At 42.9% G+C, this 20,838-nt stretch overlaps 1 long non-coding RNA gene across 1 annotated transcript in view; it reads right to left on the reverse strand.

The window, feature by feature from the left end:
• LOC145392383 (uncharacterized) overlaps positions 1–20,838 on the reverse strand; it is a 102,390-nt gene that overhangs the window by 24,063 nt on the left and 57,489 nt on the right. The window contains exon 2 of the long non-coding RNA XR_013895989.1: positions 6,533–6,700. This is a non-coding gene — a long non-coding RNA (uncharacterized LOC145392383). The remainder of the gene's footprint in view (positions 1–6,532; positions 6,701–20,838) is intronic.

Genomic DNA, 20,838 nt, shown 5'->3' on the forward strand with positions numbered 1-20,838 from the left:
GATTACTATGACCTAATGACATAAGGAGTAACTTTTGCTCTGGCCACTTTATTGTTCTGAGACATAAGATGACTGCATTCATGTTTACGGCATTTCAAGAAGCCTTGTGCCCAATCAGGTCCAGGAAGATTATTCTTGAATCTTTTCAACATTACACCACGTCTATCCAGGTACATTTTAATCAGCAAGCACAGTTCCATTGTATCTACTTGGAACCCAAACTGAGAAAGAGTTAGCAACCGCTTCACAATATTATGTTCTTCTTCACTTAACACAGTTTGTCCCCCAGATCGCTTAACATGTTTCTTTTTAATAGCATCATGAAGTGTGCTTTTGGAGATGCCACACTGGAAAGCTGCTTGTCTTATACTGAGGTCACCATTTCTGACAGCATCAACAGCTCTCTGAAAATTGGACTCAGACCTCTCTATATGATAACCACTTCTACCACCATCCCTAGCCGCTCCTACCCTATTATAAATTCGTGGCATTGTGAGTTTTCATAGGGTGCTGCCCTTCTTAGAGTTCGTGCAATACCTGGTACTATGACTGTACCTGTAAAAACGAAATACAGGGTAAAAGGGTGATGCATTGATTCACCTAAGCCTCATTTCTGGGCAAAAATAATAAAATTTTAAAGGTTTTTACTCCTGTCTGAAATCATCCCCTCTCTTTGTCTGAAGACATAATTCCATTCAATGCCAAGTTAAACATACATGCTATACAGATATGACCAATTTCATTCTGTTATGCTGGGTGTTTTAAGGCCAACTTCTCGTCCCTAAAGCACCTGGCAATTGAGTCAGGGTCCTCTTTTCAAGACTGGAGCTAGAATACAAAACAAGAAGAGCGGGATACAAAAACTCTAGGCAACAACCTTACACATATTTTAACCAAATCACAACGTCTACACAATACAGTGTGGATTGCACACAATACACTATTTATGATCACTTGGGCTGGGTGGACTATAGGGTCCTGACTGGTTAACCCACCGCATGCCGGCTATTTTTAGCCTTCTGGGTCACCTCAGTGCCGGCCATTTCTCAACCTTATATTCTTTTTTTTTGCTAAAATGATAGATTTTGATGTGGAAACAACGAATTTTGCCATTAAAATGCTCAATGAGGCTCGAAAATGAGTTTTACTGAGTCCTGCATACTAGTGTACAGGTATAGCCGCTCTCTCACGCTCACCACGTACGTGAAAGCCGTTTTCTATGTAAGGTATACTCAGGTATTTATGCTGGGAAGGTATAGCAATGTTCAGTACATTTTTCTGATCACTTATTACTTCAGCATCTATCACAATTTGCATGTCTTTCTCACTGTGAATGCATTATCTTACTCTTACTTGAAGATAGGTACAACCTGACTTCATTACGAACAGTCCTGGCACTCACAAGAAGGTATTTACAACTAGCTGTGGAAACGAGCTGTGGAACAAAAGAAGAAGGCATATAGTGAATGGTTAGCGAGGAGAGGTAGGAGAGAAGATGAGAGAGAGAAGAGAGAGGTATATGTGAGCAGGAGAAGGGAGGTGAAGAGACTGGTGAAGGAGAGTAAGAAGAAAGTGGATGAAGAGTTTGGGAGGAATCTGAGTGTGAAATGGAGGGAGAGTAAGAAATTGTTTTGGAAGGAGGTAAAGAAAGTAAGGCAGTGTGAAAGGGGAAATAGTAGGGGAGTGAAAGATAGGAATAATAGATTGTTGGTGGAGACAAGAGAGAAATTGAGGAGATGGAAGGAGCACTTTGAGGATTTATTGAATGTAGACAGTGACAGCAGTGTGAGTATAAGTGGTTGGGGAATGGCTGGGAGAAGAAGAGATGAGAGGAGGGAGAAAGAGATCAGTAGAGCAGAAGTAGTGGAAGCAATGAAGAAGATCAAGTTGGGAAAGGCCCCAGGAATTGATGGAGTGTGTGGGGAAATGCTGAGGTATGGGGGTGAGATTGTTGTGGAGTGGATATGGAAGTTGTGTAGATTGGCTTGGGAAGAGGGAAGGGTTCCAGAGGACTGGAAATTAGGAATAACTGTTCCTTTATACAAAGGAAAAGAGGAGAAAGAAGTATGTGGTAACCATAGGGGTATTTGCCTTCTTGGTGTGACTGGTAAAATATATGGTAGAACATTCATTGATAGGGTTAGGCATATGACAGAGCAGCTAGTTGGAGAAGAACAAGGGGGATTTAGGAAGGGAAAAAGGTGTGTAGATCAGATATTTGTTCTACGATGTTTAGTGGAGAAGTATCTAGAGAAAGGAAAGAAAGTGTATGCTGCCTTCATGGACTTGGAGAAAGCTTATGACAGAATAGATAGGCAAGGTATGTGGAAGGTATTAAGAATATATGGAGTGGAGGGGAAATTGTTGAGTGCTGTGATGATTATGTACGAAGAAGCTAGGGCTCCGGTGCGAGTGGATGGTGAACTGAGTGAGTTCTTTGATCTCAATGTGGGACTGAAACAGGGTTGTGTGATGACTCCATGGCTGTTTAATATATACATGGATGGGGTTGTAAAGGAGGTGCAAGGTAGGGCAGTGGATGTGGGGGTGGCTCTAATGAATGAGGGTGAGATTTGGAAGATTCCGGTGTTGCTGTTTGCTGATGATACAGTATTGTTGAGTGAAGATGAATGGGAGTTGCAAGGTTTGGTGAATGAATTTGGGACAGTGTGTAGGAGGAGGAAGCTGAAAGTTAATGTAAACAAAAGTAAAGTTATGGTGTTTGAGAGGAATGAAGTCACAGAATGTACAGTGAGGTTGGATGGTGAGGATATGGAGAATGTGAGTGCATTCAAGTACTTGGGGAGTGTGATGAGTAAGGATGGAACTTTGGGGGATGAAGTGCGTGAAAGGGTACAGCAGAGAAGGAAGGTTGTTGGTTCACTGAAAGCAGTAATGAGAAATAGGGAGGTGAGTATGGAAGTTAAGAAGTCACTGCATGATAGTTTTGTGATCTCTACCCTGATGTATGGAAGCGAGGCATGGACCTTGCAAGAAGGGAACAAGTCAAGAGTGAGAGCAGTGGAAATGAGTTACTTGAGAGGAGCATGTGGAGTGTCATGGAGGGACAGGTTGATGAATGAAGAAGTGAAGGAACATTGTGGGGCGGATGTGGATGTGGTTGAGAAGAGTAGGAGAAATACACTGAGGTGGTTTGGACATGTGGAGAGAGTGGGAAATGAAAGACTGACTAAGAGGGTGTATGTAGGTGAGGTGGAAGGAGGGAGGGGTAGACCGAGGATGAGGTGGAGGGATGGAGTTGAGAGGTATATGAGGGAGGGGGGGGTGAGTTGGGGGGAGGGTAGTCAAATGGTGGGTGAAAGAGTGACTTGGAGGCATTTTGTTTGCGGTCACCCTTTGCGGGATTAGGGCATCGGGCTATAGATAGATAGATAGATTTACAACTAGACTTCACTATAAAGTCCTTACACTTATAAGAAAATATTTACAACTTACACTTACATGAAAATATTTACAAAATGCCTTCACTATGTACAGCACTGGGTGAGGCACACAGGCAGAGTGAGGCAGAGCGAACATGTGGGGGGGAGCGAGTGAGTGTATGGCCTTGACAGCCTGGGGGATGGTAGAGGAACAGTTACCTTACATGCCTGCCAATTTTTACCTGCGAATCTTGAAAAATGCAGTCACAGTGAAGCTTTTCATTCTAGACCGTTTTAACCCGCCCCATCCCAACGTTTTCTGGGCAGTGGTATGCCCCAGTCCCGACATTTTTGGACCTTTTTTTTTTTTTAGGCTCAAACTTTCGCTTTTGGTAAGAAACATCGAAAATTCATAGAGAAATCGCTCACCCGAGATTTAAAATACTCGATTCAGGTACGAGTACCTCCTTACCTGACTGGGTTTTCTAACAGGCTGGCACCAAAGAAAACGAGTTCTATGGGAGGGTAACTATTTTATCCACTCATAAACAGTATTTATTTATTTACTTGGTACGAATTTATATGTAGTACAAGAGTATATAGGTTTTCAAACAGTAATATAGGCATTATAAGCATTGTTTCACTTACTAACTCATCACCATTCATGACCTTTTTTTCCCACATTACCTGATCATCATTTCTGACTGTTTCTTCCTCTAATGCTATGTAAACTTTGTCCTCCACATTGTCACCAATTGGGGAATCACTCAGGCCCTGAATGTCTTTATTGGCCAGGTCACTGGTAACAGGTGAATTGCCGAGACAATGGCGTGCAGGGGGGGGGGAGGTTATGTGGTGTAAGGCATTGTCCCTGCTTGGCATCTTGTAGAGGAATAGAGGAAGGTGTACCGTGTATACGTGCCAAAAATCACTCGCGAAATCACTCGTGAAAATTGAAAATTGAGCAAATTAGGGACCTTGCAATGTTGCCGTGTTAATTTACGTCTCCGGGATATGGGTGCACATCATGTGAGGACGTGAATTCATGCCTCCGGGACGGGGCGGGTTAAAATGGCACTGGCACTGGTTTTAAAACGGCACTGGCACGCGGCGGGTTAATGAGTATCACACAGGATACTGGATGGACACTGTATGGTACAAAATAGTAACTTAACACACCAGTCTGAGTGCCTTATTAGTTATTACACAGTGATACAGGCACTAAGACAACACTGTCTTACATCTGGGCACAAGAGTATGTTGGGTTGTCTGTTAGGATCCAAGTACCGCACCACGTGTGAGTTCTATAGGCACGGTGATCACTATTACCTGAGCAGTCACTATTGCACTTGGTACGGCGAGGGGCTCTGGTTATACTATGGGGACCGGGTGAGCCCCAGGTGTCGGCCAGGTGTAGAAGGGTTCCCATCAGATGTCCCTTCTCTCAAGGGCCAAGGGATGACCCTCAGTGGTGATGTCGTTGGTCAGGGGCTGTGGTCAGGTGTAGAGACGGGCCCTTTGCTTGTGGGGCCTGCCCGGGTGGTTTGGTCCTCCGGGCTGGAACCAAACAGGCTGGGCAGGCACTCTTGCTTGCGTCTACTCTGGGGAAAGGGATGCCTGGAGCTGGAGAGGGCGCACCCTGGGGGAGAGGGGGTGCTTCGGGGAGTCCGGCATCTGAGGTCTCCCTCCCGCTGGGCCGCCATCAGGGTTGGACTGTGGCATTGCCTCGGACAGGAGTCTGTCAGGTGGCTGCCTCCCACAGGCGCCGGCTGGATGGTACACAATCCCAGGGCCGGCACGGGGTCATGCCACACTGTCTCCAGGCCGAGGAGATCCTCCTGGAGGCTGCGTCGAGGAAGAAGAGCAGGGGGAGGGTGGCTGGGGGCCGTCGCCGGCGCCCTGCAGGGGGAGTGACGTGCAGTCGAGGTGTGGGCAGAGGCCGTCACATGCCTGCTGGTGTGGCTGGAGGCCGTCACCAGTGTCGTACTCCCATAGGCAGCTATAGGAGGAGAGGGGACGTACCCTTCTCTTCCCAGACATGGCTGGAGAACGTCACTGGTTCCTGTAGGAGGGAAGGGGGAAGGAGCAGCATCCGAGCGGCTGGAGGCCGTTTCTGTTTGGGAGCAGCTGAGGCCGTCTCCGTTCGTGAGCGGCTGCGGCCGTCTCCCTTTTGTAAGCGGCTGCAGCCGTCTCCCTTTTGTGAGCGGCTGAAGCCGTCTCCCTTTTGTGTGTGGCTGAAGGCCATCACAGGGGTGCTGCTCGGGACTAGAGCTTTAGTCCCACCCCAAACCTGTCGAGGGCTAGTCAGGTTGAGAGGTAATGCCCCCGGGCTGAAATCTTCCTGCTGGGTCTGTTGCAGGCAATATGGGCGTAGGACCATAGGGGACATATGTCCCTCAAGCCAGGGTGACCCGCGCTCCTTACCAACCCCTCCATGGTTTCCTCCTGGGGTGGGGATCGCGACGTCTTGGTGGTGGTTCGCCACGGTGGGTATTTCAATGTCTATCTTCATTCTACACATTTTCCTCAATAATGACATCCATTAATGTATTCTATGTGCTCTAGTTTGTGTTTCCCAGAAGTAGTTTGACAGTACTCAAATTTTTCATAAAAACTGTAATCATAATAACTTTTTTTTTTTTTTTTTACCAAACTCAAACATTACATTAAAAGAAGATATCACCAAGGCAGCAAGAGAGAAACAGTAGAAACAAACACGTTAACCAATTTCTGATTGATTATTCTTTCAGAGAGATATCCACTACTAAAACATTTATTGCACAACTGTATGAACCCACCCCGCGTCCAATCTCACCCCCGCTGACATATGTACATACAAAATGTTTTTCCACTTATCCCAATGTTACACTCGCAAAACAATAGCTTTACATTCCTATATTTAAAGACGATGACATGGTTTCATTCTATCAACTATTAAAAAAGTATGGTAACATCTGCTCTCCTTTTACCTTTACAGTTGTCAGTGAAACCTGACCATATCACTCATACATCTTCTCCACTTCTCAGTATGACAACATCCTTCACATATTACTTCTGCCGATCCATAGGCGAGCGGTTAAGATTTTTGTCTCACAATGGTATAATGGACTAAGTTTTGCTAATTACTAAACACTGATGTTTATCCTCACCTGCATAGCAGCAAATTCGTCACCATTTTGAAGATATTTCTTGAACTTGGATGAGGCACTTCCCATTCTCTCCTATGCTCAGTGCCGGTTCTTCTGCTTGCCACTAGCCACTGCAAGCATTCACTAGTCACAGCTTTCTTGGGTACACCCACATCCCTCTCCTGCCCACTGCAACATCAGAAAAATCATCATCATCATTATTCAATTTATTTTATAATAAAACCTGCACCACTTTCTTCACCTGTGCAAGTGTCACATTTCCTTGCACTGCATTCCTTCTCTGCACGCCCCCCAAACCAATCATCTTTACAGTGGCTCTATTCTCTCTATTCCTATTCTTCAGGCTTTCAAAATATTCTTTCCATCTGGTCCTTACTTCATCCCCATGGGTTAATAGTCTACCAACTGCATCCTTCACACCTTCATATTGCTTTCCATTTTCACTTCTACATTTTCGCACCTCTTTCCTGAATAACTTCCTATTTTCAAAAGAGTTTGCATTCATTTTTCTTCCCAGATCATCATTTACCTCCTTCTTTGTCCTCTTCACTCGTCTCTTTACGTGCTTCTTGCTCTCAGTATATTAAGTTCTTATTTTAACTGAACCCATGTCCTACAACTACTCTAGCCACTTCCTCCTCTTCTCCTCCACCGCTCTCTTAACCTCCTCATCCCACCATGCCGTACCTTTCTTCTTTGTTGTTACTCTTGCCACACCACACACTGCTTTTGCATTTCTAAGCAATCCCTATATGCATTCCACTGGCTGTCCAGATCCATTCCATTCCAATTCACTGATTCTAACTCCTCCCCTACTTTGGACCTGCATTCATCTGCCAATTCTTTGATCCTCTGCTCCTCTCTCTCCTGGTCCACTTCACTCTTCTCAGACTGATCTTGCATACCACAATCATATAATCTGACAGACCTCCACATCGTCCTCTCAAGGCTCATGTATCAGCAACCATTCCCAGGATCAACCTCTCTACAAGCACGTAATCAATGAGGCTCTTTTCAACACCGTTCCCTCTATACCATGAATATTTATGTACATCTTTGTGTTGAAATATGAGTTACAAATGCACAAACTCCTTTCCTGACATATATCCTTCATTCAATTCCCATTATCAATTTCTCCTGGTACTCCATTACAACCCATTTTGTTATCCTCAGAACCAGCTCCTACTCTTCAATTTATATCGCCCATTACGATTATTTTATAGCTCCTGGGCATTTCCCCCACTACTTCATCCAGCTCATCTCGAAACCTGTCTTTCTCTCTCTCAATCCTGTCCTCACATGGTGCATACACTACAATCACTGCCACTTTCATCTTCTCAAACTTGAACTTGACATACATACAACTCATGCTGACACATTTGTAATCTCTCACTCCACTCTGCCATACCTCATTCGTCAACAATCTTCCTCGCCCATCCATGACCGATCCTACGCATTTCACACCTTCCTGCTCCTCCACTTCATGCCCTTTCATCTTTGTTTCACACAATGTAATCACAGCACATCTCGCACTCTTGAACACATTCACCACTTCCACCCTTTTGCTCTCCTCTTTCACACCTCTCACATTTCACATGGCCATGTGAATATGCCCATTTGGTTGGGGCAATGGGCAGGTATTAGGCCCTCAAAGGCTCTTCGAAACAACTGCCATGATTACGTGATTTTAGATAGGGGAATCTGGGGGACACTTAACCCGGCCAAAAACTCTGGTTATATGGTTGCCACCCAACGTAGTAAATGGTTTATGGTATGTATATATATATATATATATATATATATATATATATATATATGTGAACTGAATGAAAGGAAGGCAATGATTGACTGTGTGTGTGTGGATGAAAGGATGCGAAGATGTGTAATGGATGCAAGAGCTTCTAGAGGTTGGGGGGAGTGGACTTTCTGACCACAACTTGGTGGTGGCCAGAATTAAGATACAAGTAAGATGGAGGAATAGAAGAAAGGAAAGACGAGAGGAAGGAGTAGTTGCAAGGAGAGTGGAACGGTTACAAGAGGATGAGAAAAAGGCAGAGTATAAGAGAGAAGTGGAGGAACGACTGGGCAAATATGAATTGGAGCAGATGGGGGATGTGGAAGATATGTGCAACATATTTACAAAAGAAATATGTGCAGCATGTGATGTGGTGTGTGGGAGGAAGAGAAGATGGAGCGGGGTGCAAGGAACAGCGTGGTGGACTGAAGAGGTGAGACGGGCTGTGGCACAAAAGAAGAAAGTATACAATGAATGGATGAGAAGTAGGGGCGTGGAAGAGGTTGAGAGGCGGAAGAGAGAGTTGTATGTTAAAAGAAAGAGAGAGGTGAAAAGATTAGTAAGAGAGAGTAAGAAGAGAGTGGATGAGGAATTTGGAAGGAATTTGAGTGTAAAGTGGAGGGACTGTAAGATGTTCTGGAAAGAGGTGAAGAGAGTAAGACAGGGTGGAAGTGAGGTTAGCAGGGGAGTGAAAGATAAAAATGGTAGATTACTAGTGGAGAAGGGAGAAAAAGTGAGCAGATGGAGAGAACACTTTAAGGAATTGTTGAACATACAGGATGGAAGTAATGCGAGTATAAGTGGCTGGGGAATGGCTGGGAGAAGGAGGGAGGTAAGAGAGGAAGATATCAGTAGGATAGAAGTTGTGGAAGCAATGAAGAAAGTTAAATTGGGGAAAGCCCCAGGAATTGATGGAGTGTGTGGTGAAATGCTGAAGCATGGGGGAGAGATAGTGGCAGAATGGATGTGGAAGATGTGCAGATTGGCCTGGGAGGAAGGCAGAGTCCCGGAGGATTGGAAGTCAGGTATAATTATTCCCTTGTACAAAGGAAAAGGGGAAAAAGAAGTGTGGTAATCACAGGGGCATTTGTCTTCTTAGTATAACAGGAAAAGTGTATGGTAGGATACTTATTGACAGAGTTAGAGAAAGAACAGAGGAATTACTTGGAGAAGAACAGGGAGGCTTTAGGAAGGGAAGAGGTTGTGTAAATCAGATATTCATTCTTAGATCTTTAGTGGAAAAGTTTCTAGAGAAGGGAAAGAAGTTGTATGCGGCTTTCATGGATTTGGAGAAAGCATATGACAGGGTGGATAGACAAGGATTGTGAAAAGTATTAAGAATATATGGAGTAGATGGAAAGTTGTTGAATGCCGTGAAGAGTATGTATGATGGTGCTAAGGCTGCAGTGCGTGTGGATGGTGAACTAAGTGAATTTTTCTCTTTGGAGGTTGGGTTGAAACAGGGATGTGTCATGTCTCCATGGTTGTTCAATCTGTAAATGGATGGGGTAATAAAAGAGGTACAAGGTAGGGTAGTGGATGTTGGAGTGGCCCTGGTGAGAGAGGAGTGTGTTTGGAAACTCCCTGTACTGTTGTTTGCAGATGATACTGTGTTGTTGAGTGAAGACGAAGGGGAGCTGCAAGGCTTGGTGGATGAGTTTGGGAGTGTGTGTAAGAAACGGAATCTAAAGGTGAATGTAGGGAAGAGTAAAGTGATGGTCTTTGAGAGAGGTGAAGTCAGTGAATGTACAGCGAGGTTGGATGGTGAGGAATTGGAAAATGTGAGTACGTTTAAGTACGGGTAGTGTGATGAGTAAGGATGGAGGTTTGGAGGGTGAAGTGCTTAATGTGAGTATGTTTAAGTACTTGGGTAGTGTGATGAGTAAGGATGGAGGTTTGGAGGGTGAAGTGCTTGAAAGGGTACAGCAGGGAAGAAAGGTTGCTGGTTCTTTGAAAGCAGTGATAAGAAACAGGGAAGTGAGCATGGATGTGAAAAAGTTACTACATGACAGTATTGTGATACCAACTCTAACGTATGGCAGTGAAGCTTGGACATTGTTGGAAGGAAACAAGTCAAGAGTGAGAGCAGTGGAGATGAGTTATTTAAGAGGAGCCTGTGGAGTCACATGGAGAGACAGGTTGACGAATGAGGATATAAAGGAGCGTTGTGGTATGGATGTGGATGTGATAGGAAGTGTTATGAGGAACACACTGAGGTGGTTTGCCCATGTGGAGAGGATGAAGGGTGAAAGACTGACAAAGAGAGTGTATGTGAGTGAGGTGGAGGGGGGGAAGAGGGAGGGGGAGGCCGAGGATGAGATGGAGGGACGGGGTGGAGAGGTATATGAGAGAGGGGGATGTGAGTTGGGAGCAGGGCAGTGAAATGGCGGGGGACAGGACGACGTGGAGGCGATTTGTTTGTGGCCACCCCAAACGGGATTGAGGTGTCTGGCAAAAGATAGACAGATATATATATATATATATATATATATATACATAATGTATCTCTCTCTCTCTCTTTCTCTCTAGATGAGGCACAGCGTGTCAAAAGGGGACTAAGTGCCATTTTTTATATTTCGAGGAGATTGCATCCAAAGTTTGGCAATGTTTAAACAAGTGCCATTTCCAAACCCAATGGAGTTTAATGTTCATATATGCACTGAAGCTTTATCAAGAACTACTCTTTCCTCCCACATGCAGTAACTGAAGGTATCAGTCATGTTTTTTGTACAGGACCAATTTTTCAAAAATTTTCCAGGTTCAGTAGTGTAAGTTAAAAAAAAAAGTGACATTGCTGGTACTTCGGATGTGAGTTTCTCATTTTCACTCACTATGGAACAAGAATAAAATGTATATATTGTGCATGATTCCCACTATAGAACAAAAATAAAATGTATATATTGTGCGTGATTCCCACCTCTCACCCCAGTTCATATTCTAGGTAAGTATGCAATCAAGAGGTAAGTATAAAAAAAATAGGCAAGTACAAAACAATGAATGTTTACACATTGTATCTATCGATCTATCTATTGCCAGACGCCTTAATCCCTTAAGGGGTGAGCACAAACAAATCGCCCCCATGTCGCCCTGTCCCCTGCCATTTCCCTGCCCTTCTGAGAAATGGTGGGGGAGGGGGGTATGATTTGTTTTATATTCTTATGCAATGTGTCAGGTAACTTACCTGACACATTGCATATCTATCTATCTATCTATTGCCAGAAGCCTCAATCCTGTTTGGGGTGGCCACAAACATATCGCCTCCACGTTGCCCTGTCCCCCGCCATTTCACTGCCCTGCTCCCAACTCACACACCCCTCTCTCATATACCTCTCCACCCCGTCCCTCCATCTCATCCTCGGCCTCCCCCTCCCTCTTCCCCCCTCCACCTCACTCACATACACTCTCTTTGTCACTCTTTCACCCTCCATCCTCTCCACATGGGCAAACCACCTCAGTGTGTTCCTCATAACGCTTCCTATCACATCCACATCCACACCACAATGCTCCTTTATATCCTCATTTGTCAACCTGTCTCTCCATGTGACTCCACAGGCTCCTCTTAAATAACTCATCTCCACTGCTCTCACTCTTGACTTGTGTCCTTCCAACAACGTCCAAGTTTCACTTCCATACGTTAGAGTTGGTATCACAATACTGTCATGTAGTAACTTTTTCACTTCCATGTTCACTTCCCTGTTTCTTATCACTGCTTTCAAAGAACCAGCAACCTTTCTTCCCTGCTGTACCATTTCAAGCACTTCACCCTCCAAACCTCCATCCTTACTCATCACACTACCCAAGTACTTAAACGTACTCATATTTTCCAATTTCTCACCATCCAACCTCGCTGTACATTCACTGACTTCACCTCTCTCAAAGACCATCACTTTACTCTTCCCTACATTCACCTTGAGATTCCATTTCTTACACACTCTCCCAAACTCATCCACCAACCCTTGCAGCTCCCCTTCATCTTCACTCAACAACACAGTATCATCTGCAAACAACAGTATAGGGAGTTTCCAAACACTATTCTCTCTCACCAGGGCCACTCCAACATCCACTACCCTACCTTGTACTTCTTTTATTACCCCATCCATGTACAGATTGAACAACCATGGAAACATGACACATCCCTGTTTCAACCCAACTTTCAAAGAGAAAAATTCACTTAGTTCGCCATTCACACGCACTGCAACCTTAGCACCATCATACATACTCTTCACGGCATTCAGCAACTTCCCATCTACTCCATATATTCTTAATACTTTCCACAATCCTTGTCTATCCACCCTGTCATATGCTTTCTCCAAATCCATGAAAGCCGCATACAACTTCTTTCCCTTCTCTAGAAACTTCTCCACTGAAGATCTAAGAATGAATATCTGATCTACACAACCTCTTCCCTTCCTAAAGCCTCCCTGTTCTTCTCCAACTAATTCCTCTGTTCTTTCTCTAACTCTGTCAATAAGTATCCTACCATACACTTTTCCTATTATACTAAGAAGACAAATGCCCCTATGATTACCACACAATTCTTTTTCCCCTTTTCCTTTGTACAAGGGAATAATTATACCTGACTTCCAATCCTCTGGGACTCTACTTTCATCCCAGGCCAATCTGCACATCTTCCACATCCATTCTGCCACTATCTCTCCCTCATGCTTTAGCATTTCACCACACACTCCATCAATTCCTGGGGCTTTCCCCAATTTAACTTTCTTCATTGCTTCCACAACTGCTATCCTACTGATTTCTTCCTGTCTTCTCACCTTGCATATGAATATAAAAAAAATCATAAAACATGATCAAGAACATTATGTAGAAGACAGATAGGGTAGACAGGAGGCAGACAAGATAGATGGGAGGTAGATTCAGTATAGTACTACCAGTAACTGTGCACAACTATTGAGCTAGTATTGAAATTAAGAAGGTAGATAAGTTAGACAGATAGCAGATGAAGTAAATATTGGTAGTAGGTAGAACACTGTACTGAACTCAGTTTGTTGGTAAGGTTGATCTAGGATACCGGCAGGTGACAGAACTAGGTAGAAGACGTAATCCTTAGTAATCCAGGGCAGGTGGATCCAGACATAGGGCAGCAGAGTGGTGGGTGGAGTGCATTATCCTTAATGCACTAGTAATCCTCATGGCTAATCTGTGCATTCCATCCAAAGAGTAATTCAAATTCATTATCCAGGTGAGATCCTATCCTAAAACAGCCCAACCAAATGTAAAATAACCTATCCTAACCTAAGCTAAAGTAACCTAACCTAACCTAAGCTAACCTAAAATAACCTATCCTAACCTCCTAACCTAATCTAAAATAACCTACCCTAACCTATGGTAAAATTACCTAACTTAACCAAAGAACAGAGGAATTAGTTGGAGAAGAACAGGGAGGCTTAAGGAAGGGAAGAGGTTGTGTAGATCGGATATTCATTCTTAAATCTTAAGTGGAAAAGTTTCTAGAGAAGGGAAAGAAGTTGTATGCGGCTTTCATGGATTTCGAGAAAGCATATGACAGAGTGGATAGACAAGGATTTTGGAAAGTAGCCAAGAAACCATTTACAATGCTGTGTGGTAACCATATAACCAAACCATTCATGGATTTCGAGAAAGCATATGACAGAGTGGATAGACAAGGATTTTGGAAAGTAGCCAAGAAACCATTTACAACGCTGTGTGGTAACCATATAACCAAACCATTCAAGCTCCCTACGTGTCAACAAGTGGGTTGGTGGAGGGTTAGTGCCCCTCCCCATAAAACAAATAAGTCAAATGGCCACCCCTTACGGGATTATGGTGTCTGGCAATAGATAGATAGATAGACCTAACCTAAAATAACCGAACCAAAATTAAAATAACCTATCCTAACTTAGGGTAAAATAACCTATCCTAACTTAGGGCAAAATAACCTAAGCTAACTCAACCAAACATAAAATAACCTACCCTAACCGAAGCTAAATTAACCTAACCTAACCTAATCTCAAATAACCTAACCAAACCCAAAATAACCAATCTTAACCAGTGGTAAAATAACCTAACCTAAAATACCCTAACCAAACCCAAAATAACAGATCCTAACCTATGCTAAAATAACCTAACGGTAACTTAAAATAACCTAACCAAACCAAAAATAACCTATCCAATCTAAGCTAAAATAACCTAATCAAACCTAAAATCTATCCTAACCTAACCAAACCTAAAATAACCTATCCAAATCTAAGCTAAAATAACTTAACCTAACCAAACTTAAAATAACCTACCCTAACCTAAGCTAAAATAACCTAACCTACCCTAACCTAAAATAACCTAACTAAAACTAAAATAACCTATCCAAACCTAGGCTAAAATAACCTAATCAAACCCAAAATAACCAAACTTAACCATACTCCTGTTGTTGTCAAGGTTTTGTTTAATGTTACTAATTAACCAGAAATGTTACTAATATTCCCTATGGCGAGTTTTTGTCCTCATTTTCTGCGTATCAGTAAACCCACAGAGACTTCAGACTCGGATCTTGGGGGGGTGTATCTGTGTTCAACAAGATCGTTACGCTCTTATGCACACGATGGTGAATAATAGACACCTTTAAGAACGAAAAACCTGTGTAAATATCATGAGAAACACGAGGGCTGGCGGGTCCGGCTGTGTTTTGCCGCACTTTTAAACATACCTGCAACGTTACTGTTAGGGACTCGTGCAGACGAGTCCCAAGCAGCCAATGAGAATGTGCAGCTAGCAAGCTGGATGCTCCCACATGTTTCCATTGGCTGGCATGCCAGCAGCACACCATAACATTGTGAGAAAACAAGTTGTCCCGCATACAATGGGATATTACCCCATTATGATGTGTCATGCATTCCCAGAGCCTCCGAACCATGGGCAGAAAAGTGAAAAAAATATATATATATATTTTTTTAATAACAGAAAAAAAAAAAAAAAAAAAAATCATGCACCAGATTACTGGTGTCCTCTGTTCATAAAATATCTGTGACAGTTAGACTTGAACTCCTGTAGGTTGAAGTTCAGAGGGAAACAACTCTGGGGAAGCGAGTTCCAGAGAGATGCAGTTCGGGGAATGAAAGAATTCTGACAAGCAGAAGTTCGGCAGTATGGCTGGGTGACATTCCAGTCATGAGCACTGCCAGATGCCTGTGTAGCACGAGGGAAGGCATGGAGAGGTGGTATCATGGACGCAACTTCGACTGAGCATTTGCTATAAAAATATCTATAAAATAATGCAAGGGAGGCAACATTCCTTCTTACTTGTAGGGGAGGTAGTATGTTAGTAATAGCAGGGTTATTAATAATTCTAACCGCTTTGTTCTGAATTTTGTCTAGTTGTTTTAATGCAACCTCTCCACATCCATTCCACAAGGGTGAGGAATATTCAAGCTGAGAGCGCACATGACTCTTATAAATTATAGCTAACTGCTCGTCAGTGAAGAAGTTACAGACTCTGTACAAATATCCAAGTTTCTTTGAGGCGGTTTTAGCGAGTGATCTGACATGAGAGGTCCAGCTGAGGGCACTGTTACGCGAGACGCCGAGAATTTCAATACTTTTGGAAATGGGAATATTTGTAGCATTGAAGGTAATATACAATTCTGGCAATACCTGTCTATTAGTAGGCTGTATATATTTAGTTTTACTAGAATTAAATGAGACAAGGTTATTTTGTCCCCATTCACTGATCGTGGATAAGTCTTGATTTAAAGAGATGGTTGTTCTGAGTTAAGAGTTACAGATATCATACTTTGTAAATCGATGTCTGAGTGTGAATGAACTATGAAGTGTTGAGTCATCTGCATATGAATGGATGGGATTGTGGGTGCCAGATAAGAGATCATTAATATGAATGAGGAACAGGGCTGGTGCCAGAACTGATCCCTGCGGCACGCTGGCGTTAATTGAGTGGAAATTGGAATATACATCATCTACTCTTACTCTTATTTTTCTGTTGCTGAGATATAAGGAAATCAAAGGAACAATAGAGTTTAGTCCATAGCAGGGGAGTTTCGACAAAAGGACTCTTGACCATATGATTCATGCTGGATGGGTACCAAATCCAAACCAGGGTAAAGATCGGATTTCTCGGAAATTGGCGCCTGATCCCTTTACGACACGTCGCATCTCAAATGTGTGTGTGTGTGTGTGTGTGTGTGTGTGTGTGTGTGTGTGTGTGTGTGTGTGTGTGTGTGTCTCTCTCTCTCTCTATATATACTCGCATATATATATATTACATGCAGCTACCGCAAACTGACTTAGGACCTTCCTCCACAAGGTATTAAAAAACACAGAAATCATAGTATATCACAATGTTTGTTCATGAAATAGCATTCACTAACATGAAATCATGTTTCCCTTGTTTATCAGGACCAGTTGGATGCGTTTTGGCATGGAATCACTTAGATCTTTAAAGTAATCTAGGGTCATTTCTTTGAACCAAACATTTGTCAGTTCAGTCTTGAGGTTGTCCAGATTGGGTGTCGTCCTCTCTGTCATGATTTTCTTCATCGCTGCCCAGCAGTTTTCTATCGGATTTAGATCCGGACTGTTGCCAGGCCAGTCGAGGACCTCAATCTGATTATCCTGAAGCTATTTTGTCACCTTTCTTGACTTGTGACATGGAGCTGAATCGTGCATGAAAAACTCGCATCCATGAATAGCAAAAAGGTATACCAAATGATCTTTCAGAACTTGAATGTACCGGCCACCATTCACATCAAGTTCTCAGGAAGAGAGTAGAGGCCTCCCCTTCCCATTTCACCTGAGAAACACCCCCATGCCATTACTGATCGTGGGTGCTTAACAGTCGGCACCGTGTAAGCAGGGTCATATCGACTAAGGGAGGCAGGGTTGTAGGACTACATAATAGATAGATAGATAAATAAATAGATAGAGAGACAGATAGAAGCAGGAAGTCAAATGATGAGAAGGTGTTGTGTCTGCGAGAATCGAGCAGTGCTAAACATGCTTACACCCTCTTAACACTGAGGAAAGCTGACGACAGCGCCCAGTAAGGAGATGATGCAGTTAGCTGTCAGCAGTCCTCTCGTGAACAAAGATCCACGAGGAACACACGTGACACACCCCTGCTACACCAGATTTTAGGAAAGAGAGAGTAGAAGGAGACAAGCGACCCTAGAGAGAGGTCGAGACGGAGATTAGCCTTAGAATAGAAAGAGAGAGAGATAGCGAGACAGGGAGGTAGCTACCCGGGACTTATACTCTTCCCATGGGAGAGACCTGTTTAATATTTCCAAGACAAATAAAAATAGTCCCATACTATTCTTTACCTCTCCCGTCACTACATGACATCTGGTGGGGAAACTACTACAAGATATAAAAGCCGCTCGACCACAAGTCTAAAATATACTTCTCTACAAGTAACTACAAAGTCTTTATGACATTTGGTGGCAGCGAACGTATACGAACCTCGTCTACGAATCAACATTAAATTACTACAAAATATCAAGATTGAAAACAACCAACAACATCAGCTCCTGACAGTATTCTCTCCATCCAGCCCCCTCCGTCTCCCAGATCATTACGCTGATGCAGAGGTCAAGAGATCACTCGACGCCTTGCAAGTAGCTTAACGACAAACCAGCAAATCTGCGGACATCGTCTCCGAATTAAAAGCAAATTTCTACAAAAGCAACCGAGACTACAAGATTAGCTTCAGTTCTACATTGAATCCTACAAAATACAGCCTACAGTGTAAATAGTCTACAAAGTCTACAGCCATCTATAATCAACTACAGCCATCTACAATCAACTACAATTAACAACTCTATGTCGTCTGTATAATCTTCTACACGCACCTACAAGTAGCGGCAGTCTTCATCCCACAACGAGTAAATCACTAGAGAAAAGGACCGAGAAAACATCCACATAGAAAAACGGAACAAACAAACGAAGAGTGAGACACGACTCACAACTCATCTTACTCACTCGTCTTCACTCAAGTTACTCATCGCTACTCATTCACTCACCACAGCTACCAGTGTGGGAAGCCGACGTCACCATGTGCTGAGATGACATCACAATGCGAGTCTGCCATGCCAAGCAACGTGTGACTGACACCAGGCACTTCTCACCCACTACCCAATACTCATTATTCACATAGCTCCTACTCATATTCACTTATTTTCACAGTTAAGTTGGAAATTCGACGTTCTATGCCGAGGTTTGCCTGGGACAGCCGTTAACCACTACAAATACCAGGCCATGGAGTTTCCTGAGTAATATCGTCCATCAACACACCACTAGAATTATCAAGAGATCTTCAATCAAACCTGTAATTTCTTCCGAGATCGACTTTTGTATCGACACACCTCTACGATCTGTATCAAGTGGGTAAAATTATACTTGCTCATTTCTTCTCAGTGCTAAAATTAGCTATATTCAACTTATTTACTCATCTAGTTTGCTAGGACATAAATAAACAAGAGGCGTATTTCATAACATCATATCTTAATGACATGAATATTTTCGCCACCACCCACGTTAATACCAGATGACACACAAATTGCCACAACATCAGACTCACAATTAAGAGACAGCCCACCCATTGTACAACCCACACCACACGTTAAAGATAAAGAAACAAATACGGGAGTTTCGGATGATGAGTGGGAAACCCCTTCAGACATAGAGAGTGACGACTTTGCAGCTGCCTTGCATACGTATGCCAATATACTTAACAGGGTTCACCGGTCCGGTCATACATATTCCACCATTCCCTCACATAACGATAAACTCGTACAAGTTGAATTAACAGGGCAATCATTAAATATGAATCAAGAACCAAATACTGCTGATCTAAAAACCACACCTCACGTTTTTGTGTATCACGAGGATAAGACTGCCCCAAAATTCTCTGGCACAGACAAGGATCGCATTGATGTCATTTCATTAATCAGTCAGTGCGAACAAATGTTCATCAAGCGCCACATACTAGATGAACAAGAGAAAATTGTTATTTTTTCATCTTGCATAAGCCAGGAAAGATGTCCAGCAAGCAATTTATTGCGCTCCGATAAGCTACATCGTGCTAGGACATATGATGAATTTAAAACTGAATTTCTGAAGAAATTTTCTGGAGGTATGAACTTCTTGCCAGGTATAATTCCAGAATTACATAAAATTGTAGATCTCGTAAGGGAGCACACTACAAACCATGTGCTCAGTGAAATAACTGCTGATGTCTCCACAATCAAGAGAACCCTATTAGCTACTCTGGAGAATTCTAAGTGGATAACAGATGATGGAAAGATGTCCCCAGACCTTGTCGTGGACATCATTGGTTATGTAGCTGCCTTGTGTAAATTACCTGATACAACCCTTAAGATCGCCAAAACGATCGCGTACACCCCAGGAATGTGCTTGCTAGACTTAATGAACGAGGTAGAGATGCAGTGCAGTAAAGCAGGTGTGGTCGACACACATGCACATTCTGGTAGAATCAGGGTACCTGAGACAGTATCAGCTGTGAAAACATCTACACCGACCCCAAACAGAGAACAAAATCGATCGCGACCAGAAATGAGGCAGCCCAAACAAACAAAGACGCCTAGACCTCGTTCCCACACGCCTTCCTACAGGCAGTTTCATAAGTTTTCGCGCAGCCCGAGCAGGTCTCGCGCCATAAACAACACTTTTTATGGGAAATCACCTCGTAGGTCACAGTCAAGGGATAGGTCCATTCTGTGTCATTATTGTGCAAAACCAGGACACACAAGGTATGAATGCTTTATCAAGGCAAAAGAGGATAATCAAAAGACACAAGGATTTGGTCCTTACTGTAGGCATCATAGATACCAAGGGCACTGGACTAGTGATTGCAAAACAGTAGAAAAAATTGTGTCTATGTTCAAATCGGGGAAGACCAAGTCATGACAAAAAACGAACAAACGTAAAGAAGAACAAGGTTAAACTTCACATAGGAGGCATGTTGGGAAATGAGTGTATCTTGATACCAGCGGTATGTGAGGATCAAAACGTTTCCTTATTTTTAGATACAGGCTCTCCAGTGAACTTAATAACACATGAAGAACTAAACAGAATTCTTAAAAATAAAAAGAAAGTAACTTTTCTGGATGAAGCTGATTTAGAATTATACACAGTAGATGGTCAAGAGATTACAGTAAAAGGTATGATAAGATTAAATCTCAGTTTCACAGAAACTACAAGACCATTCTCTGCATTGTTCTATATCATTGAAAACTTAGCAATTAAAGCTCATATGTTACTGGGCTTAAGATCCATGAGAACTGAGAACATAACTATACTCCCACAAATGAATGGAATAGACTTTGATAATGAATTCATAGAGGAAATACTTTCAGAGCCCTCACCGATTGGTAGAAGAGAGCCAAAAAGAATTGGTAATATTAAAGGCTTAAACAAACATACACAAACAGATGAGTGTATAAATCCACTTACACCAGCAACCCCATCCTCCAGAATTAGTGACCCAGATAACAGTACTGATTTATCA

Source organism: Coenobita brevimanus, chromosome 22, assembly GCF_032717465.1.
Source record: "Coenobita brevimanus isolate Jiangsu-jjx chromosome 22, ASM3271746v2, whole genome shotgun sequence".
Taxonomy (NCBI): Eukaryota; Metazoa; Arthropoda; class Malacostraca; order Decapoda; family Coenobitidae; genus Coenobita; species Coenobita brevimanus.